The sequence below is a fragment of the Nymphalis io genome, chromosome 7 (assembly GCF_905147045.1).
Source record: "Nymphalis io chromosome 7, ilAglIoxx1.1, whole genome shotgun sequence".
Taxonomy (NCBI): Eukaryota; Metazoa; Arthropoda; class Insecta; order Lepidoptera; family Nymphalidae; genus Nymphalis; species Nymphalis io.
The window spans coordinates 9,559,321-9,586,130 of NC_065894.1; the positions used below are offsets into that span (position 1 = coordinate 9,559,321).

Here is a 26,810-nt window from a genome sequence, read left to right on the forward strand (position 1 = left end):
AAACGCACGTAGTACATAATATAAAAGTAAATTCCTAGTTTTCATTTCAGCCTGTTTACACAAAACCTTATGAATTATACACCAAAACCTTCACCACGAATCACTGTCCATTGGTTAATACCGTACATATATATATACATGTAATATATTTTTGTATTTTTTGTGATTTATACTTACCACTTTGTTGAATTTTGCGGATATAAGGCGCTGCAGCATATCAATTTTCTTCCATTCAATCAATGGCATCTGTCGAGTTTTCTTACCTATAAAAAATCCATATAAAAATAATCCCAAGTTATATATTAACATTTACTAACAAACTATACGGTCACCTAATTCAAGTTTGAAATAACGAGTACATTAGAGCCGTACCTCACGCCCGTCGCACAAAATTCTGACATACCCGACCCGCTTTAAATTCACCGTATGTCATCAACCCTTGAATACTAATTGTTGTTGAACAAAAGTTTTATTATTCACTCCGCTGTTCTACATCACGTGACGTATGTGAAATGGTTCGTAATGCACTTCGTAACGTTCATAAAATTTAATTAAAATAATTTACAGTATGCAATTAAAAGAGAACACCTATACTTATATTTTAGAATTGATATCATATAATTTTTTTTTCCAAGCATTTTTAGGAATGCTGCTTATTAGGCAGTAGTGTAATGTTTTAGAGCTTGCAATATCATTGAAATCGATAATATTAGTTCTTAAATATTTTAGAAAATTATGTTTTATCTTGCTCCCACTGCTGTCGAATATTTTTGAGAATTAGCAAAACACCCGCGTCGTATACCTAGATATAGATATAGACTTTATAGAGGGCTGGTTGGAATCCGAGTAAGAACTTACATCTATCATCATCATCTAATATCCACGATGACATGATGACGATAATTTTCACAATGGCCGGCCTTGCGCTACCCGCGTCTAACGGCTTCCCGCGACCCTTGTAATGTCGTCCGTCCACCTTGTAGACGGCCTGCCCATGCTTTGTCTTCTGATTTGTGTTCACTACTCGAGAACCTTTCTGCCCCAGCGACCATTAGATCTAAAAATTATATTATATGCGTTATTAAGATTTAATTTGAATATAATCTATAAACTAATACGACGTCACATAATACAAAAAAACCTATCGAATCAACAGCGACAACACGGGGCGTTAAAGTCACGATCACATTATTTACAAGATGAATGAAATGTTGGTGTGATGTCTGGGTAACACTTTTATGTAAATTTCAGCAACATTTTACATCATCATGCAGCTTTCATTGAAGTTTAAAATTGAAGTTTCCGTCATAAGCGTTTCACACTAAATTTCCTCTATTTCACTAGTAAAATATCATAGTAGACAGGCAATCTCGGCTGCATTACGGAGCCGTCTGCTAGCGTGGAAGTGATGGCTAGCATTAGCTACTTATCTTAGTGTTCCTTCAGTATAGGTACATACACACGTAGATCTTCAATTTAGAGAGATTATTTCTTTATATGCAGTTTTATAGCGTTTTAACACTGATCTATTTAACAATAGATATTCTAATATTTATTTTTGGAAACTGTTTCAATTGTGATTAAAAATCATGTAAATTATTAAGTAATTTCTCCGTGATGACTTGTATAAAGCCACAGAACTGCAAATTTTGCTTAATTATCTGTACTTTGTGATTATACAAACTAAATAAAATGTTCCCGTTATAGAATACTCGAATTAAATTAAAAACAAAATAAAAATTTAAAATAATCATGAGTATGTAAGTATTCTGAAGTTATATAGGAGGTTATATTTAAGGCATAACATGACTTTTTTTATGATTTTGTTTTAGAGCAAATCGATGTAGACATCCGATTAAATGAGTTTATTGTTCTGAAATTAATCTACAACTAGTTTATCATTAAATACATAATTTTGTCAGCTATAAGGTCTTAAGTTTATATGTCTTAGCTGTTTTTATCGACAATCTTGTTATTGCACATAAAGGTCAATACACCTAAATAAATACCCAAATAACAGCGAAAGTTAATGAGACATAAACGTCTCTTTAGAAGAATGTCATTACTAGGAGCACATTCATCTCCTGGAACGAAGAAGGAAGCCTTTATTCACAATACTCATTTATTTGGACAAAACTTTTTTTCGTCGTTAATGTGCAAATTAACCGTCAGAAATGCGAAACTCCAAACAATGCCTTCTTTCCCCTGGCTTGGAGTTAAATATTTCTTTTATACAGCACCTTTCTTTACCTCTTCCCACAATTTTCTTTTATTAGTATAAATTTTCCATTTCACTATTCTATAAATAAAACTGTCAATAGCTTTATGTTGCATAAGATTTTTTTTGCTTCGGACATTTTTTCTATTTCTTCAATCGTACTTAAATGTAATACAGTGGAAAATTTTGTTCGGCCGTTTCTTTCTTTTTTAGAATCATTGAGAAGATTGATGGATATAATAATGCTTTTCGAGAAATTCTAGATCTTATAACAAACATAAGACAGTAATTTATTTTAAACACAGTATTAATTATTATAAAACAAATTAAAAGTAATAATGACATAATTTGTCGGTTGGTTATTAGAAATGACATAATAAATTGGCAGCTGAGATCAGTAGTAGTATGCCTATTACAGTAAATTGTGACATTAAGACGCATAAAGGCGTTTAACGTAAGGTAAAATTAGTTGGCTTGGCTCGGTTCAGACGGGGAGATCGCTTTATGACCTTAAATTATATTCTAATCGGTAGTACGGAATGGGTAGAATAGATTAAAAAAAAATCTGAAATTTGCGATGAGTGTTGTATCTTCTTTTTTATTCTAACTGGAAAATGAAAATTACACGTTCTAATGTGAAGTGGAAGCAGGAAAAATGTGGGCGTCCTCAGTGTCATTACAGTGTCCTAAAATCATTCCTATCCTTTCCCTCCTTCCTTTGAAGGACGAAACACAACTTGCTCATCTCGTGACGAAAGTGTAATTCTTCCTCTTAAATTAAAATCCGGGATTTCGAAAATAGTTTCACTATTTCAAATTCAATATAACAATTTAATTTCAAATGATATGATTTAATTCTTTTTCATAGATTAAATGTGTGTCAACTCAATGTTATGTCTTCTTGCCAACAAAATGTAAATTCTACAATGCTATTAAAAAAAAAAGAAATATAAGCAAACTTAATATTTTATACGTCATTTAAACTTCGATTTGATCATTGACTCCATATATTCATAAAGAAAACCGAAGCAAAGAATTTTATCAAAATACAAAACTTTATTAAGAAGTTAAAGGTCCCATTTAAGAAGTACTATGAAATATCTTAACCCAGATATGATCGATTCTAAATGTGGATTTTAATAAATTAATAATAAAAAGTCGAAGTAGAGATTTCCCTTCATCAAACATAAGCCAGGCCGATCGTTTGATTGAATTAACATGAAACTTTTTGGGCTCGCCTGACAAATTTATTGCTATGAAATTTTTCCAACGATCCACCGTAAAAAGCAAGTTTGACTTCTGAATTTAATTTCATTTATTGGGATTTCGTTTTTTCGTTACCAATTTGAGCGAAATATCGTTTTTCCACCTTTATATTTTAAATATGTTCACGTTATATTTTTAATTAAAAAAAAGTGTTTTCATTCACAAACACCGTCATTTTTACAGGCATATTTTATAAAATTTAAACGCTTGTTATTCGCTAACTTTATTATAATATAACGGAGAGATATTTCGTTCGCTTTCAAAAGAAATATATTATTATATATAGATATTATTGTTGTGTTTGAAGGATTTATTCACTAATGTTCAAATTAATATGTTTTCTTAACATTTTCATTTATGTTACTTATGAAAGACAAATTAATTAATTTATTACTGTGTGTTTAATTTGTGTAAAAATACTTTTGATATAACAACGTTCTAATCTGATAGGACGGTAAATCCGACACGACCGGAAAGAGTTCAAGCGCAGGACCACGGCTTTACGTATTATTCGAGGCACGGGAGTGTCAACACTGTCAATTTCTTGAAAACTTTATTTTATTTATTTACAATACATTACAGCTAATCCTTCGAGATAATTATAAATTTGCTTTTAAGGTACTTATATATCTGAACTATATATTTTTTATATATTTAGGTAAAATTATTACAAATCGAAATCATAAAATGGCTTTAAATATATTATGATGAATGAATGATTATCATTACCAAAAAAATAATCAATAAATTTGGTTTCTGTCTTAAACTGACTGTATAACATATATAAAATGCAATCTAAAGTCAACTCAAGATATCTTCAAGTCCATTTAGTTCGTTTTTCAAATTACTTGAAGCCATCGCATTACAGTAATTCACACCATTTATTTCGTAAAATAATGAAAAAAGGAACGTTTTTCAGTTTTATGTTTAAACGTTTCAGTATTGAACACCATAGAGCTTCACGGCAGTAAGCAGGGGTGACATAAAACGTCCTACAAGAGGACGGCCATTAAACAAGATCGCTATCATAATTGAATTAAAAATTCCTTCACGAGCCCTCTGAAGGGAATCGTGACCCGAGACGCAGGATAACAGTTTATTTTTATAATTTTCGATGTCACCTTCACTGTTTTGGTTATAAATGTTTTAAGCTAGACTTAAAAAATGGTAAAAAAAAATTGTAAGATTAATTGGAGTTGAAAATATAATATGAAACACTTGCGCAATATATGGCTTGCAGATTGTTTTCAAGAAGTTAACAATAAATAAAAAAAGTTACACGTTTATCAGCAGACCACACACACATACGTAGGCGCGCCTATGTGTTTCCTACAAAACATATAATCAAAATCTTTTTCTAATTGGACTTCATTTAATCAGAGCTATCGTTTTAAGTTTAAAATGGAAAGTGAAAAATTACATAACAGTAACAGCCTGTTAATGTCCCACTGCTGGGCTAAGGCTTCCTCTCCCTTTTAGGAAGAAGGTTTGGAGTTTATTCCACCACGCTCCTCCAATGCGGGTTGGTAGAATACACATGTGGCAGCATTTCAATGAAATTAGACACATGCAGGTTTCCTCACGATGTTTTCCTTCACCGTCAAGCACGTGATGAATTATAAACACAAAATAAGCACATGAAAATTCAATGGTGCTTCTCCGGGTTTGCACCCACGATCATCGGTTAAGATTCACGCGTTTTAACCACTAGGCCATCTCGGCATAAAAAAAAAAACAAAAAATTACATAAGGCTTATAAATACAAAATTGATTTTTAATACGGGGCAGCACTACTGCTTCGGTACTGCCTGTTCCAAATCGCTTCACACACAAATCACACACTCTTAACGCCACGCAACGCGCAGCTATGTGAAATTATTGTAACATTTGTATTATCAAAGACAATATTTAAACTATCAAGCATTCATTTTAATCAAAGTATTTTGGGGCTTATGTAGAGACAGATAATATTTTGATCATCGGTTATTGATCACAGCATCTATAGTTAAAATAAACAGATAAAAATCGAAGCAAAAGATGAAAAGATACGTACAAATATTAAAAGTATTGAAAAAGATAAAACGTATATACGTCCAATCAAAATGATTAAAACGCCAGCCGTCTCGTAGAAAGTAAAAGGAATATTTTAAACATGGCAATAGGTATCTGAGGGTTACGTTGCCTTCAGACCAATGCAGTTGCTCGCAGCGATAGGATTCACACCGCAGACGAAGCCGCGGGCGGCGAGATAACAAACTTGGAGTTCTGCATTGTCGTTTGAATACAGTTTTCATTTTAATATTTCATAAACTGTAAAAAATATTTTATAACAAGATTTAAATTTGAGAACCTTAGTTACAGATGCGAAAAGTATTTTGGAGTAAATCTTATTTGGGGTGAACTCAGATTTATTTTTAAGCTGAAGTAGCTGTCAGTAAAATTTCAATATTTTATATTATATACGGATAAGCTAGATAAGAATAAAAAAAGCTTTATGTGCGTGTATTGTGTTTCTCATTATGACGATTTTGTTTATTTTTATTTGAATTATTTTTGTTATATAGTACATTTTTAAATATTTTGTGTTAATGTTCACAATGCGTGTTGCTCAATCGTATCGTATCGTATCCTTCGAAATTCAGATTTTTGATAAACTTTAGAAGAAAACCGACACACAATGTGTTTTCTAAACACTTTTTTTGTCTCGCTCAAACGTTCATACATATTTTTACACTGAAGATTACTATGCTTAACAATACTCGTATTCAAATACAGCCACAATTTATGTGTAGAATTAATTATTGCAAAAAACCCTGACAGGAAAACAGTACATAAAATTTTCATTTGATTGTGCAGTTTATGGTAAAACTTCCACTATAAATTTTGTATCTGTTACGCTACTTTTACACTGTATCGGTATTCAGATAACGAAACTCCTATCAAACTCCTCGAAGCTAACTATGGTGCAGACTTTGTCATTTAACTCTACACTTCAAGATATGCAGTGAACCGTGGAGAATATAAAACAAAGTATCAGAGTTAGCGAATAGAAGTATTAAACTAGAAACATTGATAAGAGAGGTTTTGTTGCTGCAATTTATATTTCACTAACTAGCCGTCCCGGCTTCGAACGTGTCTATAATGGTCGATAATGAATAGTATTACATCCGTTTAATGTACTACATTAATCTATTGATTTATGTGGCCCAAAGACATCATGTCATATTATTATTATTATATGAAGTGATATATATTATGTATAATATCTATAATATTAAACGTTGCTTCAGAACATTACTAGTGGTAGGGCTTTGTGCAAGCTCGTCTGTGTTCAGTAACAGCCTGTTAATGTCCCACTGCTGGGCTAAGGCCTCCTCTCCCGTTTGAGGAGAAGGTTCGAAGCTTATTCCACCACGCTGCTCCAATTCGGGTTGGTAGAATACACATGTGGCAGAATTTCAATGAAATTAGACACATGCAGGTTTCCTCACGATGTTTTCCTTTACCGTCAAGCACGAGATGAATTATAAACACAAATTAAGCACATCATTCACACGATCATTGGTTAAGATTCACGCGTTCTAACCACTAGGCCATCTCGACTCGTCGTCGTCGTCGTCATCTGTGTAGGTACCACCCATTCATCATATATTCTATCACAAAACAGCAGTACTTGATATTTTTATGTTCCGTTTTGAAGGGTGAGAAAGCCAGTGTAATTATAGATCCAAAGGACATAATACCTTAGTTCTCAGGGTTGGTGGCGCATTGGCGATGTAAACGATGGTTAACATTTCTTCTAATGCCAATGTATATGGGTATTGGTGAACCCTTACCATCAAGTGATCCATATGCTAGTCTGCCAACCGATTCTAAAATAAAAAAATATAGAAATGTACACAATAATGCAGATACATTCACATACAAGCACACACGCACACACGAGCGCACACGCACGCGAAAACAAGTCATGAATTGACTTTCTAAATCAGGCATGGACTTTGTATTGATGTGTGTGTTTAAGATATCTTTAAGAATTTTATAATAAATATAATTTTATTTTGAATGCTATTAAATATATATAATATATATAATAAGTTCCAATGATTTGTGTTATAGTTCATATTAAATATTTAAAGGTAAATACGTTTAACTGTTACTTTATCATAGTTATGTTATTATCAACGTTACAACTGTTTTATAAATTAAAATTTAAATACACTATTTTTCTCATCATTTACATACGTGCCCCTTCGAGTCTAAATACCTGCATAGCGCAGGTGAAACAACTTGTAAACTATTCAACATCTATGGTCCGTATTAAAGCAAATACCAAAATTCAAAATGAATTTCCTGAGTTTCAATTAGTGGGAATACCTCGAAACTCCCGGCTTAACGTAATAACGCTTTGACGTTTCGTAACAGCGCCTTCACCTGCTTCAGATTTTCCGACGTATAATCGAATAAGAAATTTCGTACGGTTGACAATGGTGAGTGCCGTTTGTTCGGTCAATGTGAATATACTATAATTTTCTATGCATTCACCAAAGTCTATTGAAGTTATGAAATATTTTCATCAATAGTTAAACAAATCGATTTGCCGGTAAATATGTACTTTGTGTATACATGGTACATATATATTGAAAAATGTACATTGTAAAAGACAATAGTCACTTTGTTGTAGTAACACTTGAGATTGTTTTGTAATATTTATTGATTACATAACAAGCTCTCAAAAAAATTAAACATTAACAGATTGATTTATAATGGGTCAGTGAAACTAATACTGGTTTTTTTTAAATAAGTAAAAATACTAGAATAGTCATAGTATAAAGCTTTTTGTGATTATTTTTTAGTAATGTTGTTGTTGTAATTACGTATTCTAATAACAATAAAAATATTTCATGACAATAAAATAACGCAAGTCCATTATAGCTTAGTAATTATGCAACAGTTCACTTTGGTTATTGGGACGCAGAATGATAATCAATATAATCCATTCATTTATTTTCATTATTTATTTATGAACAAAATTATAAATTATAAATCTTGATTTCTGAACGTGTAAATATGTACAGATGTTTCCAAGCTTTAGTTCGGGACAATAAAGCAATACTATATCAACATATAGGATATTAATATTTTATGTATGTGATATAAAATATCCCCATTATTAAAATAATAAATGAAAATAGTGATAAATAAAGATGTCTGAAGTATTAAAGTGTTATAAAATCGCTCCTTCTTTAGTCGAGCGTTAAATATTTCACGTTTAGCAACATCTATGCACATCTTAATATACGATATTGAATCAAAGGAGCAAGCTTTATTATGACGTCATTCCTTCCAGGGACAATGAACCCGTGCTTTATTACGTGGAAAGGGAGTTCAATTATTTCGGTATTAGCATATTTTCTTAATAAAAAACTCGATTTTGTTGAAACTAGCGTCGCTGTCGACGCTTTTTATTTCAACTCAAGAAATATTATACGTGTTTTTATTATAACGAATGACTCTTTTTTTTCAGGGTAAAATTTTTCTTTTTTTTAATACATTTGTGAAGTTGATTATCATGCGAAATTCAGTTCTGAGTTAATAACTAAATTATTCAAAAATGATGCAAATGAAATTAGTTACTTAATGAACTTTTTCTTATCAACTAAGACATTTTTAAATTAATATTATATATATATTTATTTATACCCAAAAGACATGTACACAAGTACACTTCAGTTTGCAGTTTTATCTTAACCTAGGGTTTTTAGAAAGATAGACAGTTTACTTCCACTGCAAGGAATACAAACCTCTCCATTCAGCTTCAATGTTTGCTAACCATTGAATCTAAGACATAATGACCCTTTTGTTTGTAATTACTAACTCATTACCCTTCCCACGGGAATCCCGCAATACAATATATTTATGTTTGACGCTTACATAAGAGTCTGGTATCCACCCAAACGGGCCAGCATAAACTACCACGGGTAGTTTTATACGAATCGAGCATTGTAGCTAGTGCGAGTTTTCTAACTTATTCGATAGCGTTGACGGTAACTGTGATTTGTATGGAATGAAAACAGCGCTGTCTAGTGACAATAATTGGAATTCCATATTGAATAAGTAAAAGAACAAGCCACTCTGATTACTTCAAAAATATTTGAAAATAAGCACATAAATCAGTCAGCAGCAATCAGTTGATCATATTCTATCTTTTATTACAAAGGTAAACGTATATGATTTCTTACTACTACTTATAATAGGTTGAATAAGCTATACACAAATTCATAGTCGATTTATATTCAAGTATTCAAAGGGGACCTTTTCCTATTCGAATATCCTATAAAATATTCAAAATGGCACACGTTTTAGCAACGTTATAAGCATAAAATTGTTTAAATACGAGCAGATTTTAAAATAAAGGACCTCTTTCATTACCATGTGAATACCTTTGACATTTAACCCCATCTTCGAGATAGTTTACGCTAGACACGCTGCTCGGAATTCAATTTTGTATGCAAAACGCCGATTAAGCGTAAGGTATGGGGAAATTTACCAAAAATTCTAAAAGGTTCTCTGGCACAGGTAATGGGGAAATATAATATGCTTAAGCTGATTATAATGCAATAAAACATATATAATATTTTAGTATGGCAACACTGGTATCGAGATGTTTCTAAGTGTGACGTCATCAGAAATGTTGGTAAAAACTTGAGTTGTTTCGCGATTTCGTATAATACGTATAAAATAACTATATAAATATATATACGATGCATTACTTTTAAGCCCATCTATATTATAATATTATAAATGCCAAGGTATCTCGGTGTGTTTGTTACGCTTTAACGGCTAAACCATTTATCGTAATTTTAGTAAGAAGCAAGCTTGAACATCGAGAAAGTACTCAGGCTACTTTTTTACCGAGAATGAAAATGTGTATGAATATATTTAGACGATCATTTTTATAAGAACTCATTCAATTTTAAGTTTTGTGATTGTAATCAAAACTATAACGAATCATATACAATTTTTCATCCCTTATTTTTTCTATAGTTTATCATATACAAACTTTTTTAATATACATTTAGAGTGTATTGTTTATAAGGATAAGATAAACACACTATTTTAACTAAATTTGTATCCAGATTATTGGATAAATTTTTATTTATTACAACATTCACTTGATTTCCATTAATATTATATATTTATTTCAATATATTAAATATTCAAAACCTAACTGTATAACCATTAAATTCAAATTCCTAAGTTTAAACGATTGAAGCGAACCAGTCGGCATTACAACGCGTGCCGCAATAAAACTTAAAATGTGGCATGACCATGCATTAATGAGGCGGTAATCTCCTGATATTAAAACATGGAGGGCCCTCATACACTCCCTACGATGAGAGTCGGTAGCCCTTAAGGAGTAAACTTGACATGCAAACAAGGTACAATATTAAAACCCCTTTTTCATTACGCAGTTATAGACACATTCTTTATATCTACTTGTGTAATATAAGTGTTCGGTAGAATGTTAGTAGCAATATTAGTATATTAGATAACAAACGATAAAGTGTACTAGCTAACAGTCTCGGTTTTGCACTTGTACATAATAATAGGAACAAATAATATATTTGATAGGATTTGCGTAAAATCCGCCTGCATGCTTAGTAAGCGTGTATGTCGGGAAAGAGGTAACTATGCAAAATTTCAAGTCAATCGGAGCTATAGTTTCAGAGATGTCGTGAGTCAGTCAGTGGTATTTCGCTTATTTATATGCCTTAGACGTTAAACCGTTTTAACGACCATGTGGGCGGAATGTTAAGAGTAAAACATGTTTGTTACTATTTGCCAATAGATGGCGTTTCGTTTTTTAAAATTCCTGAATTACGCTGTTTCTTGTAATACTACATATACGTAATTTCAATGTTACAAGATTGATCAAATTTATTAAAGTAGTGTGAACAGTGAAATATAGTTATTATTTGTTCATCATTTCGTCCCTCCGTTTACTTCGGGAGTAAACACATTAGATCGATCGATATCTACAAATCTTACTTTCAAATTGTTTATCTATATCTATTGTTTTGAGTTTATGTTGTATAGTTTTATTTTACTTATAAAAATTTATACTCTGAATATCTTCATATAACACAGCCTATGTATGTCCTGAAATTATAATTTATGTACTTTTTGGGTGAATTTGAAATTTTTTGTAAAAAATAATATAGAAATTTAATCTTTAAAATTCTTAAAAAAAAATGTATTTTTCATTAGCTTTTAGTATCTAAATATAGGTAATTAAAAATACATTAAAAAAGAAAGCGTAGCATGTTATTAAATAAACCCATAAAAATATAATCCTTAAGAAAAATGTTTACGAACGAAATATTCCAATCTCGTGCCATTCCTCAGTTCCACGCTTGAATCAATGGATAATTTAATTAAAATAAGGCATTATCCACGACTCCTCCCTAATTGACGTGACAGAAACAGGCAGCACGGATCGATTATTATGAATGAGATTCTTTTCTTTTCTTGGTATACATATACAAGTTTCTTTACTAAGTGATTTGTGAGTACTACGTCTTACCGTATTGATGAAGTTAAGTAAAATATTTATATATAAAATAATTATTTTTCTTACACTTGGTGGTTGGGCTTTGTGAAAACAGTCTGAATAGGTATCAACCACTCATCAGATATTCTACCGCCAAGGAAAATATAATTAACAAGCAGTACTTAGTATTTTTATGTTCCGGTTTGAAAGGTGGATGAGCCAGTGAAACTACAGACACAAGGGACAACACATGTTAGTTTCCCAGTTCCCAGTTGGTGGTGCATTGGCGATGTACGGAACGGTTAATATTTCTTACAAAACAAAAATAGACATACTTTAGAATTTAGTAAAAAAAACCTTACGTTGTTTGTAATGAGTATTGAGTATATATATAATAGAGTATATATATCATAATCAAGTCTTACTCAATATTAGTTTCAGTTTTAGTTAATTAAAAATTTGCAATAAATAAACCTTAATATCACAAATTTCAGGAGTCGGAATTGCATATTAAAAAATAATGTTAAGAGAGGCAGTCTGAGTATCACAAAAATGTGCATTCCTGTAAGACGTAAGGAATTCAATAAAGTGCCTCTGGATAGCAAGGAATACCTCGAAAATCAAAGTTTTTACTGCAATGTATTACGTTGTTTGAATGTTTGGTCTGTTTTGTATTCGTAATATACTTATTCAACTAGTAACAGCCTGTGAATGTCCCCCTTCTGGGCTAAGGCCTCTTCTCCCTTTTTGAGGAGAAGGTATGGAGTTTATTCCACCACGCTGCTCCAATACGGGTTGATGGAATACACGTGTGGCAGAATTCAGTGGAATTAGACACATGCAGGTTTCCTTACGATGTTTCTTCACCGAAAAGCACGAGATGAATTATAATCACAAATTAAGCACATCATTCAGTGGTGCTTGCCCGGGTTTGAACCTATGATCACCGGTTAAGATTCACGCGTGCTTACCGCTGGGCCATCTTATGCAACGAAGATATATATTTGTATGATTGTCTATTATTAATAATTTATCGCCACCTTCTAACAAAAAATCTCGTTAAAACATATTTCTTAAAATTAGTAATAATACATAAATGTTTTTAACTGAATGTAGTGAGTACTTTGTTTTATAATTTCACCTTTATATACATCGATCCAGAAACTTTCGATTATATTGCAGGCAATTCAGGCAAATTCATAATGAACTAGAATTAAGCTAATATTACGTACATTTTGTACGTGATATACTAATAATATTACTGCAATAGCAAAACACTTTGGAATCCTGTAATTTTTAACCTATTTGACCCCCCTGGTGGTTAATATGTGATTAATTAATGATTATATTTTTTTAGAAAAAGATATTTCAAAAATGTATCGTATAGTTGGTAACTTTATAATGAAGAATTTATGGCTTACCATTATATAACACTTCGATATTTAGCATAAGATTTCAGTTCGTTGAAATGCTGCGTTACTTATTTAAAAAGATTAACATATGACTACACAAAGGTACGTTATAGCTCTTACACACATTGTAATGTTACAGAGTTAATTTGTACTTAACGAATGACGAGATCGCAATAGACATATTATGTTACTTTAATTTTTTTATTGTTTATTTCTTTAATTTAATTGATGTAATTTTTTTATAATTTTACACATATCGTTTTAGTTCAATGCATGTTTCTTAATACACATTGTTTTTTATTGTAATGATTAAAAAATGTTAAATTGGAGTATGTTTGAATAATTACTAGATTTGAATAATTGCATCATGAGAACCTATACTTGCGATTTAATATTGTGACATTTTCTAACACCATGTTAGAAAATGTCACAATATTTAAAATTGTTAATTTTTTTGGACAGATATATAAATGAACATTTGTATTTTGTGCTGGCTTCCTATATAATAAATAAATATTTTTATTTAATTGAAAATTATGCAAATAAACGAATAATGAGTCTAAGCTGTTAATGGATTTTTTTCTAACATAAACTCGAAATAGAAATTATTTGTAAATCTGCCGCCCTATCCTTGCCCTAAACGACATTCTTTTATTGGTTATACTTTTTGGACGCACATTGCGGTTGCCTTCACTACATAACACGTGCGTTCAATGCCTTCTTGTTTTCATTTTGCGAATGTTAAAGCAGTAGTCATAACAATAAATTTAAATAAAAAAATATATGAACCCCTCACCATAGATCACGCTGGTAGTATTTTGGAATGCAATCGAAAGTTCCAGACGATTTACGCGATGCCTAGTGACTTATAGTCCCTATTAGCGCAATCCATCCTGTAACCGGAATTATTTAGTGTATGCACTTAGGTGCATTGGGGTCATCGTGATCACGGCCTGGGAGCGATCATATTGTTGATAGTGGTTTTCGTATTAATTTCATAAAATAAATTAGTTTACTAGCTCATTTTTTATAGTATAGGTAGGTGGACGAGCATATGAGCCACCTGATGTTAAGTGGTCACCAACGCCCATAGACATTGGCATGGGAAGAAATGTTAACCATCGCTTACATGGCCAATGCGCCACCAACCTTGGGAACTAAGATGTTATGTTCCTTGTGCCTGTAATTACACTAGCTCACTCCCCATTCCAAACGGACCATGACAATACCAAGTACTGCTGTTTTGCGGGTGGTACCTACCCAGACGAGCTTGCACAAAGCCCAACCACCAGTAAAAATACCAGGCTTCACACGGGTAGATAATAAGAAAAGTGTATTTTGGATAGAATTTGTCTAAAACCCGTTCTTAGTCTACGTCGGGTAAAGAGTAACTGTGACAAATTTCAAATCAATCGGGCGGATAGCAGATTGTGATGAGTGGTATTTCGATTATATATATATATATATGTATATATAGACTTTAAATAAAAAAACAAAAAGGTACAATAAATACAGTAACTTAAATAAATATTACTGTCTACCTATTTCATAAAAAAAAGGTAAAAAAGTTCTGCTTAAAACTACTCATCTGCTACATTCAAAACATCCTAATTATTTTGGGGTATTTTCAAAAGCTCATATTAACCACTTGAAAGCACGTGTCTGAAATAATTTTGCAATTAAATCAAGTGGATACGAGATTGGCGTCTGTTTGCAGCATTAGCACCCTCTCATGTACATTATAAGGGTTGCATTTTGCTACGATACGTTTGATAAATGTACATAATATTTTGCGAGACGAGATAACTGGAGCAAGAGTATCTGAACCGAAAATTGTGAGTTCAAATCAGGTTAAGCAAAGCTGAATTTTCATGTTCTTAAATTGTATTTATAACTCATCCCGTGGGTGACAAACCAAGAATTTTTTATCAGTGTTTAATAGTATTGATCTTCTAAGCTGGAATGGCATTTGACCAGCTGTGGTCATTTATGGCAGTATAGATAGGCTTACTTAGGACATGACAATGGATTATATACAAGGCTGTCAATGGTAAAATATTAATTTGCTTATCAAAAAATGGGAGACAATCAAATTAAACAAAAATAAATCAATAATAATGAACGAAAATGTGATTCAGATCTATGTAGATCAGAAATATTTAATTAAATAATTACAGTTAATAAATTATCGTGCATATATTGCGTATCTTATTAATTGTTATCATTTGCGCTCCAAAATATTTCAACCTGTCCACGATACTGATATCACGCCATCAAGGAGCCCTGTGGTTGAGCCATGTCGTAGACTCTACCTATCGCTTCCAAATCCCCCGCCCTTTTACCCTTATATACTGCACTCAATCTAAAAACAATATCACTAAAGTATTCATGACAAATCGTTGTCTAACGAAGAGGAATAACTAGGTAAACATCGGGTTTTTAGCAGAGGGTGATATTTTGGGTGTGGTCTTACTTAGTGCGATTTTTGCAAGATCATTTATCAAAAGAAAGGATTATAAATTTAAAAAAAAAACACTTCAGTTGATTAAAATTTTAACAATTATAAAAAGTGTCAATTAAATCTACTAAGTAAATTGGATACGCTCCTTATCTTCTTCTCAAAAAGGGAAAGAAGGCCTTAGCCCAGCAGTGAGACATTCACAGGCTATTACAGTTAAGTAAATTAGGATGAACAATCTTTAGAAATACGTGACTGATTTCGCTCAGAAGACATTAGCTTTATTTGGCTTTCAGTAAGTCTAATGCTTTAAATAAACAACTTATATTGAAATAAAGTTATTATATAATTTGTGTCAATTTAAGGAAAACATATTACATTTATAAGACACTAAAGATAGTCAGTAGCTACCATATTGAAAAATAAAATAAAATCGTCGGACCAATAGAGGATGGATTATGATACACTCAAACATTTTCGCCCGCTTTAAGTGACGTCACACACAAACAAACATCAGTAGGGTGCTTAACTACGTAACGATGGTAACACCGTTTAGATTGATGGCAGATGCAATTTGCGAACGACTCGGATTTATTGACTATGATAAAGAAACATTTGCGGCACATTTCCATAATGGAACCTCCCAATCGGTTCAATTGCTTATGAAAAACAATGTCATTAAGGTAGTGTTTTTCGTTGTTTTTTTAAAGAATGTTTAGTAGCCCTTCGATTCGTTTTGTATTATTTTAAAGTAAGTATTTATTATATATAGTTAGAATACAACCTACAACCGTTATGTTTGTGGACTATCGAACAGTAAGTAAGGTCATTTATTTTGGCGCGGCTTGTTGTTTATTCAATTTATTGAGATTTTAAAAGGTCATTGAGTAATTTCATTCAATTTTTATTACTTCGTGTTTAGTTTTGTAAATCGAGGATTATTATTCTATCGATATTCTTATTTTAGCTGGTAATCTCCACAGACGTGTTTGTTTTCCTACGTGTGTTTCTTTCCAGGCATCATCACAATTAAATTTATTCCATTTTTTTTATCGACATCTTATTATGTATTTTACAATGGTTTAGTTAGCTAAATAAATAATTCTTAATTTAATAATACAAATACAAAAGCCTATCAAGTGGATTGTGTTAAGACTTAATTGAAAAAAGTAGTTAGTTATGTTGTAATAAAAAAGACAACGCAATGAAAGATACTATATACGTATATTACATAAAGGTAACAGCGCCTAGCGTTTACGCGTCGACAGACATAAATGAGATGATTCAGAGAGATAATTTGTTGGAGGGATTTCGTAAATTAAGTGTCCCATTCTTTCAGAAAATGTTACAACTAACTTAGTAAATAACTGAAGAAGTATCTGTATATGAAAGTTCTTTAAGTTTAATTTAAGAAGAACAAAATGTCAATTTATTTTATATTTGAGATTATTGATAATATTTTTTTTTATTAGTAAAAGCATACATACAACGTATGTTACATGTTTACAACGTATATGTATATATACGTTAAATCATTTACAAATGAACTTATAAAACGATAACAATATCTAATATGCATGTTAATTACAAGTTCACATAATACTTCCAGATTCAATCTAAGCAAATTCAAATTAATAGTAACAAAAAATCATCAGTAAATAATAATAAATATCAAAATAATAATAAAATTAAATATTAAAATAATAATAATTGAAACTATTAAAAATATTAAATAAAACTAATCAATCAACTTATAAACTAATCATGCATTTTATAATAATTAAATAACTTATTTCTAAAGATTGAGGAAAAGTCATAAAAAATGTCTATGCCAGGAATTGATTTTATCATATTTATATTTTATAAATATAATGCATATAATATAAAACACAACTGTACCAAGGGAGCTCGTTTACCAATTTGAGATTTTACGCAATGTGCATTAAATGAAAATCACAGGATATGTTAATTGCCATTAGAATCTGTATTAAAGTATTTGATCTATAATAACGGTGTTGATCCTTTATCGTTTATAAACGTATATATAAATAAATTTGCACAAAAAAAAACTTCTCCATATAAAACTGTATTACATTTCAATTTCGTTAATCTCACCCTTCCTGGCTTAAAAGAATGTCTAATCATTCATTTCATTTGCACCCCGATTAGAACCCCACTGCCACGTCAGATTATCGACCACAGGACAATTTCTTAATCGTGATAGGGAAGAAAACAAATCACCGACACACCGCAGCGAGTTGCGGTACGATACCCGGGGGACATGCTACTATCCCTTAGAAAATGCACTTGGTGTATGGTCCATGGTCTAAGCTGAACCGTTACTTTGCGATACACTTTTGATCTTCATAGAATTATATAATCTGGACATACATAGACTTAAAACTTAAAATATAACACACGATATTATACCGCCAAGAAATTATAGTTTATTATTAAACAGTTAAACAGCATAGTACAGTCCTTATTATTTTGTTACGAAAAACGGCTTCTATATATACTAATCAGGACTATTAGTTTATGCATTAATAGAAATAATTTGAATAAAGTAATAAGTGCACGAGATAAAGTCGAAATGGTTTGAAATAGGAAACATCCTGTCAAGCTTTGTCTGACTAAATTGGTGTCTGTCTTTTCACTTGAATCCTCGGGAGACAACTGCAAATAGCGGTAAAATGGGAGGTAACATTCCCCTGTGCAACCGACTTTGACGGATCTATCTTCCCTTGCACACCTAATAAACTAATGCGTCGATGTATCCTTCTATCTAAATAGACATTGGCAATTTGCTGAGGGTCTTTTTTGCGGTGTAATAGAATAAATATATTTATGGACTGTGAGTGGGATTTGGAAAAAAATGCACGAAGTAAATCACCAACTTACTTTCCGGAAATTGTCTCGGGTTATTTTGGTTGGATTTAAAAAGAAAATTTATAAATATTTATAAATTTTTCAATCAAGACTTATTCAGTTATTGTTTTGGAGCTAGAATTATAAGTAATAAATAAAAAATTGTTTTGATATTGGAGAAAAGATTAATTAATTATTGTAACTCAATACGCTATTATTAAGCTTTCGAATTTAAGTACTCATAATTATAGTACTGAGTTCAGATTTCTCGTAATAAATGGAATTATCAAAAGGGTTTTCTATTAAATTTTAACTGCTATATTTTATGTATATAACATTGTTGTTTCTTGTCTCTGAAACATTTCGCATGTTACAGTGCAACCTCAAAACGGTTAAAGTGTGACACAATATATTTGGTGGATTTACACACAGACCACATGTTTTACTGCGACATTGTAGTGATTCAGCTTGCGTGCCTTAGCAAGCAAGTGCGTTGTGTTAATACAGCAGACATATTTGGACTTACTCCGATTTATTAACAACAAACATATTTAGATTTTCAACCATCTATCCTATTATGATATATACGATACAATGGGCGGTCTATTAATTTTCAAAACATTGCATTCATGCATAAAAGTGATATTATTAAAAAATATATGACTATTTATTAAATAAAAAAAAATGTTACAAAAATATTAATAAAATGTATTAAGAACTGCAATCGTAACTAAATTTATACGAATACGGTAGATAGTCATTGCTTCAAATCTGCATATTGCCCTTATAAACTACGTGTTTTATTTTCCAAGGTTTTATATTTTATGTATTATACAAGAAGCGTTGTTTGGGGATCAACCTGTTCCTGGGAAATGATTGAAATTTAATAAAGCTTAGCAACTGCCGGATTTAAGGCTGCAGGTTTACTAAGGATAAGAATTCAATTTTCTATCAGCTTTTAGCGGTGAGTGAAGGTACAATAGGCGAATCCGCTTTGTGTTCTATTGGTTCTTATCGTGTTAAGCATAAGGTCGATAATTCTCTAGTTGTATGTGTGAATGTTTAGTTCGCAGTACATATTCTGTACGGAGTACGTGCTGAAATCGCAATAAAGGTCCAATCACATGCCCCTCAATGGAAGCTTTTTGTACGCCGGCTGTGTGCTGTGCGATGTGTATGCCTTAAGTCGGTAAAAGGTGGCTTTTTGTAAATATATTAAGTTATGAATACGAAAATTATGAAGCAAATAATGGAGCGATTTTATTTTTACTGGTCTGAGAGAATTGTAAAATTGTTTGCGAATTCTTTAAACGCAAAAATGTACCACGATAAATATAAATACATATATAAAGACGGTGCAAGGAACCGTTATTAGAATTTTTCACTGTAGGAGTTATAAGAATAAGTATACGACTGCAAAACCTCCCGGGTTTGGTCAGATGCTAGATACTAAAACGTAACCTAGTTTAGTGGTTTAGTTGTGAAAGCTGAACAGACAGACAGACATAGTCACTTTCGCATTTATAATATTAGTATATATGATGATATTTCTGAATAAACTGATATTTTAACGTAAAAGGGTGTTTAATACGAATATCTGAAAATACAAATAACTATGAACAAAAAGAAAAATATTTTTCATACATTTAATATTCGCGAAGAAATTGAAGTATGCTTTGACACCTAAAATCCGAGATTATGTGAGAAATTTTGATTGAAGTTGACGAAGTGGGTCGAAGTTTCATTTAAATTAAAACAATATACTTTTTACTGAAATTCGAAAGGAAGCATTAATGCAAGGCACATAAGCGTTACAGCTTAACAGTGACGTATAAATATTTCCTCTATGGTGGTTATGACCAATTTACGTCAATATTGTTTAAGGAATATGGTAATTTATTGGCTGCTTAAGCCGAGATAGTGGTTAGAATACCATCTTAAATGAAAATTATTCATCACGTCCTTGGCGGTGAAGGATAACATAGCGAGGAAACCTGCACGTGTTAGATAAAAATCTTTATTTAGCCTTATTCAAATTTTAATCTGCATTCGAGTAGCATGGTTGAATAAGCTTACATTCTCCTCAAACGGAGAGTTACTTTTTTTAATTTTACTTTTTACTTGTGTATATGTAGTTATGTACATGCTAAGTGCTAAAGTACATCTTTTCTTGTCCCAACTTAGAAATGAAATAATACGATTTTTTATGCAAATGGCAGTTATCCATAATCGATTTTCAAGATTTTAATCATAACGCGACAAAGTTTCGAAATCGCCATGAAAACAAATTAATCAACGAAGTTCTCCCCTCTTGGTTATTTCGTCAAGCAACAACATATTGAGAACTCAAATTATTGGCCAAGTTTCACTCGGAATAAATATAGCGGGAACCTATTGCCCCCTCGAGGATACCTAAAATCTCAATCGAGTTTACGATTCGTAAACGCTCAAAACTTGAAATCTGGTGCGAAGTTTCATTGATAGTTAAGGTAAGGTAAATCATGACGAAGAAATTGTTCCTTATAGCAAAAGATTGTTCTAAAAATATTGTTACATATATACGCGAACTTGTAAGTTTATTCGTTCTAAATTAAAAGTTTAATTATATATGACGGATTCCTGAGTAGTGGTTTGAATAAATTGTTTTGTTTCTATAAGACTATATCTATTTCATTTTATCTATGGCTTAAAAAATCAATTTAAAAAAATAAATGAATACTTTGATACCAAAATATAGGGATAATAATAAAAAATATTGCTATTTGTAAAGCTGAGCGAGAAGGAAATATTGATCTTTAAAATTAATATTTTAGTCGAATATTTATTGTCGTCTAATATAATATTTGTAAATCCAAAATGATTGTAAAATATTAGATTATAGTATTGGAATAGAAAGATATAGTAATGTTTCCATGGTTACCTTACATTTCTTTTTTGTTAATATAAGGCTAACCTACCCGATGCAACTTCTCACGGTTTGCGCAAACACGACCCTTATTGAAAGCAAACAAAATTAAATCGTCCTTCAGGCGATTTCCTTCATATATATTTTCTGAGAAACACAAGATTGAACCGTGTTTGCGTTCAATTTAAATAATAGCACACAAGCTTATTTTGTAGCTATTGCTAAGGAATCCAGTTATGTAAATATGTAAAAAAATGCTTTGTTTTTATTCAACACATAACTTGAAGCTCTTTTCTATTTATAAAATAGGTGGACAGGAAAATGGGCCACCTGATGATAAACGGTCACCAACGTCTGTAAGAAATATCTAACATTCCTTACATCACCAAAGCACCACCAACCTATGGTAAATGAATTTTGATTGGTGACAAAACAATTTGTTACACTCAATTTGTGTGCAAGGAGTATATAAAAATATGCTTTTAAATAGATATAAATAAAATAATCTTTAGATTACCTTGACATATTACTTTTTCATACAACATTAAAGTTATTGTACGTACTTAATAATATCCTGGGACATTATTCACACACGGCCATCTGATCCCAAAATAAACGAAGCTTGTACTGTGGAAACCAGACAACTGATATACTACATATACTATTTTTCTTTTGTAAATATATACCTATATAGATAATTACACTCAGACAGGACAAACAGTTCATGCACACAAATGTCTGTCCTGGATGGGAATCGAACCCACAAACTTCGGCGTGAAAGGCAAGTATCTACCAACCACGCCAACCGGCCCGTCACTTACCTATATGATATCAACAGGTCTAATAAAAATGGCCTTCTGTTTAGGTAATTCGTATATAGTGTCTATATAGCTAGACGATACATTGCTTTATAGTTGAATCAATTTCTTAAAATAGTATTTAAGGTAAGAAAAGTAGAGTTGATTGAAACAAATAACGCTACATCTTCAATTTGAAACAATAGTACGAACAAAGACGCCCGGGGGAGCTCTTGTTGCAACAAGCTCATTGTTTGTATTTATCACTACGTGTGTTCCGTACAATGTTTTCCACTTTTATAGATATTTATCACTTTTAAACCGACTCCAGAATAATGTTCGATATTCGAAATGTTTTATTTCATTTTTGTCTTTTAAAATTACTTAACTTATGGCAGCATTAATATTTTTTTCAAAATTCTATCTTAAATTGAACTGTGTTGAATGTTTAATCAGAACTCAAGGTAAGCTAGCATGAATAACTTAAAACATTTTTACTGTGCATTTAAATAAAACACTAATAAATATATAATATGATGTAACATTATATATAATTTTAAGTAAATGTACGTTTAATTAGCTATATTAAAATAATAGTTAAAATACAAAAGATTTTTATATTATTAAACAATCATGATAGCACTTATCTATAGACTTCTCTGAAAAATCAATAAAAACAAGAATTAAAAAAACAAATAAAAAAATTTACAAAAAGCAGTATTGCCTGTACCAATATTCGGCATTTTAGTAGCAGACATAGTATTCCAAGCAATTGTTGCCGTAATAAATAGTTCGTTTAAACTATTTACGCTGGCCACACCGGAGAAATGTTTGCACGGCATTAAACATTTGCCCACAGTTAACTGTTGTGAGCTTACTCCTGGACGATTTTTATAGAAAACTAAATATTTTTAAACGAAAATCTTTAAATATATAAACAAAGAATGGAGGAAAATAGATGATATTATCATTATTTTCATCATCAGATTATAATTATCATAATATGTATGTATGTAAAGGCTTTGTGTAGATGTATTTCATTGAATTGACTTTGAAAATTAGGAAGTTCTCAATTCTTATATATTATATACGAGTATAAATATCTTTTGTATATATGTTTATATATATGTATGCTTAGTGTTTGTGAAATGAGTTTGGTGATTTTCTCTTGCGTTGGGCTCATCACACTTCTAGGATCGTATCATCAAAATTTCATAGGTATTGGAAAGTTTTATTTTTTTATTTTAAACGTAAATTCTATCAAAAAAAATAAGCATAATTTTTTTAGACTAAAATATTTTTATTAATTTATTTTAACCATCATACTTACTTTCGTATATAGCAATACAGATTAATAAGTTTATTAGATTTATTAAATGACTGAACATAATTGCGTTCTGGTTTGAAGACTGAGTGAACCAGTGTACCTGTGTAATTTCAAAGACAACAGACGTAACACCTTAAGTCCATGATAGGTGGAATGGTTTATCCTTTTTGGGAAGTATCAATCAGAAAACGTGATATACCATCTAGCCGCCTTGCTATTTTTCATACTATTCGCCAACGGTTTAATTTGAGTTTCTTTATATTTTTGTTCTTAATCGGTAATCTACACTGTGTTTCTTTACACGTTAAGCTATGCGATTCGTAACAATTATCGCCTCTTAAAAAGGTTTAAAGCTTAATTCACCAAGCTAATGTAATGCTGGTTAAGTGATGTGAGGATTATATTCGGAATTATTTTGACCAAATATAAAGAAGTTATTTATTGGCTAATCAAAACGACTTATAATATGTATAAATAATTATAAACTTCAAATCATTTAGAAATTATCATATATTATTTTTATTACCTTTCGTACATCACATTGTTGTTAGATGGATATGCAATTTTGCATGGTTGCATCGATGTTCGACTCTTATTGAAGTATGCCTCGTTGGTCTGCTGGTAAGCTTATAAGGCTGCTGATCCAAAAGTTCTGCGATCATAATCCGGGTCAAACCAAGAAAAAAGTTATTGGATATTATTGTCAAGAAATGAATTTTCAGTAGCAGCTCAATTTTAAAAGTTTGCAATGTTAATACTTCCGTTCCCTGAAATCTCGTAAAATTGTTAGTGTTGCACTTGACCTCGCTCCAAATATGTTTTTCCGGCAAAAACTATGATATATCTAGCTAACCTCCGACAACTATTGCCTCCGTGAAAGACATTCATAGAAGTAGCCTGAAGTTTGGCCCAACACGAGCCCATTTACCCATCCTACCTAATTCATAAAGTAGAAGAACAAATAATTTTATGGGTGGTATTAACATGCAACTCTTATAATTAACATACTATAAAACAGACTCTGGAATGTAAATGAATAAACTAAGTGATTTAATTAACGAAGATGCTAAAAACCTGTTTTTACAAGTCAAAATATAAAACAACATTACTATTCGGCCTCAACAAGCACTAATATAATAATATTAGTGCTTGTTGAGGCCGAGTTCGACCCTTGAAAGCTGTCTGCTGTTAACGACCGCTTGCTGCGTTTTATGGCCATATATTAGAAATGAAATATGCGTTTCTCTTATGAAGATATTACTAGAATAATTTCGTTATAATTTCCTAACATTATATAGCCTATATATTATATACTTTAAGTCTCACGGTTGATAACATATAGAGTAACTAGATATTATTTATTATATCGATAAATGAAGAACAAGCTAGACAGTTTTGTTACAAGAGAGATCTCGTAGCTCTGATTCATGCCAAAGATGACCATCGCATGGGTTATAATGGGTAAAAATCACATGACCTTTTTACGCAAAGAAACAGGAAGAAATGGCGTAAGATCTTAGATCTTATTGGCTTGTTAGCAGCAATATATTTAATAAAACAATTGTCCTTTTTGGTCATATTTTAAAAATCGAAATTGGATTGTTATTATTGGTTATTAATATTATTCCACATTTCACTAAAGACAAACACCGATAACGCATTGTAAGTAAAAATTCCGATGCTAATGTTATTTTGTTAAATAAAACGTCCATTGAAATAAACGGTTCGCTCAATTTTCTATAAAATCTATAAAGACATCAAAAAAACCTTACCAACGGTCGATTTCCTCAATAAACAAACTGAAACTCGACGCAGTTATCGAGATGCCATTAAAAAATCCCATTCCGTAGCCATCAAAGTTGTCAGCGTCGCCATCATCGACCAATCAAACTTATGCTGAAGACTGATAGAAAATCTCTCTGGAAATGACGGATATTTCGTGTAAAATATTAATTTGATACAAAACATTTTGAAAAGTACAAGTAATTGTAGATATCATAGATGGTATGTCGCATTTTTAAACTTTTTGAATTTGTTACATCGATGAACATTTGAAGTCACTGTACACATTACAGAGAGTTCAAGTTTCACGTTTTAAAAATTTCTAATTTATAAACGTAATAGATGTGTCTGTGTACACGAATAAGGAAACAACTCAAAAATATAAAACTATCGATTGCTTAAAATTATCTTATTGTTTTATTGATGTCATGACATCTTCTTCCATGTCTTCAACTAATTAGCAAAACCGGTAAAGAACTTTTGAAGTAATATTAATGAAAAAAATCCGCGGTCACTAGAATATCGCTTTCTATTCCAGAATACAAGAGCTTTGAGCAAGCTCGTCTGTGTAGGTACCCACTCATCAGATATTCTACCGCAAAACAGCAGTATTTTTTTTATAGAATAGGAAGGCGGACGAGCATATGGACCACCTGATGGTAAGTGGTCACCAACGCCCTTAGACACTGACATTGTAAGAAATGTCAACCATCGCTTACATATCCAATGCGCCACCAACCTTAGGAACTAAGATTTTATGTCCCTTGTGCCTGTAATTACACTGGCTCACTCACCCTTTAAACCGGAACACAACAATACCAAGTACTGCTGTTTTGCGTAGTATTGTGTTCTGATTTGAAGGGTGAGTGAGCCTGTGTAATTACAGGCAAACATCTTAGTTCCCAATGCCCGGCCCATATGCTCGTCCGCCTTCCTATTCTATATAAAAAAAGAATCATGACATCAATAAGTGAATACAATATAGTTAGAAAATTAATTATCTTCATGTATTAAAATCAATAAACTAAAAGTATCTTTAAAGATATTAATCGAATAGTTAGTTGATTTGAATATGCTTTCCAACTGTTAGATATGTTTTAATTATTCTTGTAAAATAACCAAGAAGTCATCGTTAGTCTTATTTATTGAAGTGTATGTATTTTGATTATGTAAGAAACATTACTATTACTTAATTTTCAATGCTTTGGTTTTAATTAGACTAA

General features: G+C 31.3%; 1 protein-coding gene and 1 long non-coding RNA gene across 3 annotated transcripts in view; one reads left to right on the top strand and one right to left on the bottom strand.

Moving 5' to 3' along the window:
* Positions 1-26,810, top strand: part of LOC126769428 (uncharacterized protein CG43867) — a 327,165-nt gene that overhangs the window by 87,820 nt on the left and 212,535 nt on the right. The window lies entirely within an intron of this gene.
* LOC126769575 (uncharacterized) lies at positions 938-25,654 on the bottom strand. Its single transcript, XR_007669401.1, has 3 exons — positions 25,578-25,654; positions 24,332-24,457; positions 938-1,057 (listed from the first exon to the last, which is right to left on the bottom strand). It is a non-coding gene; the product is annotated as an uncharacterized LOC126769575 (long non-coding RNA).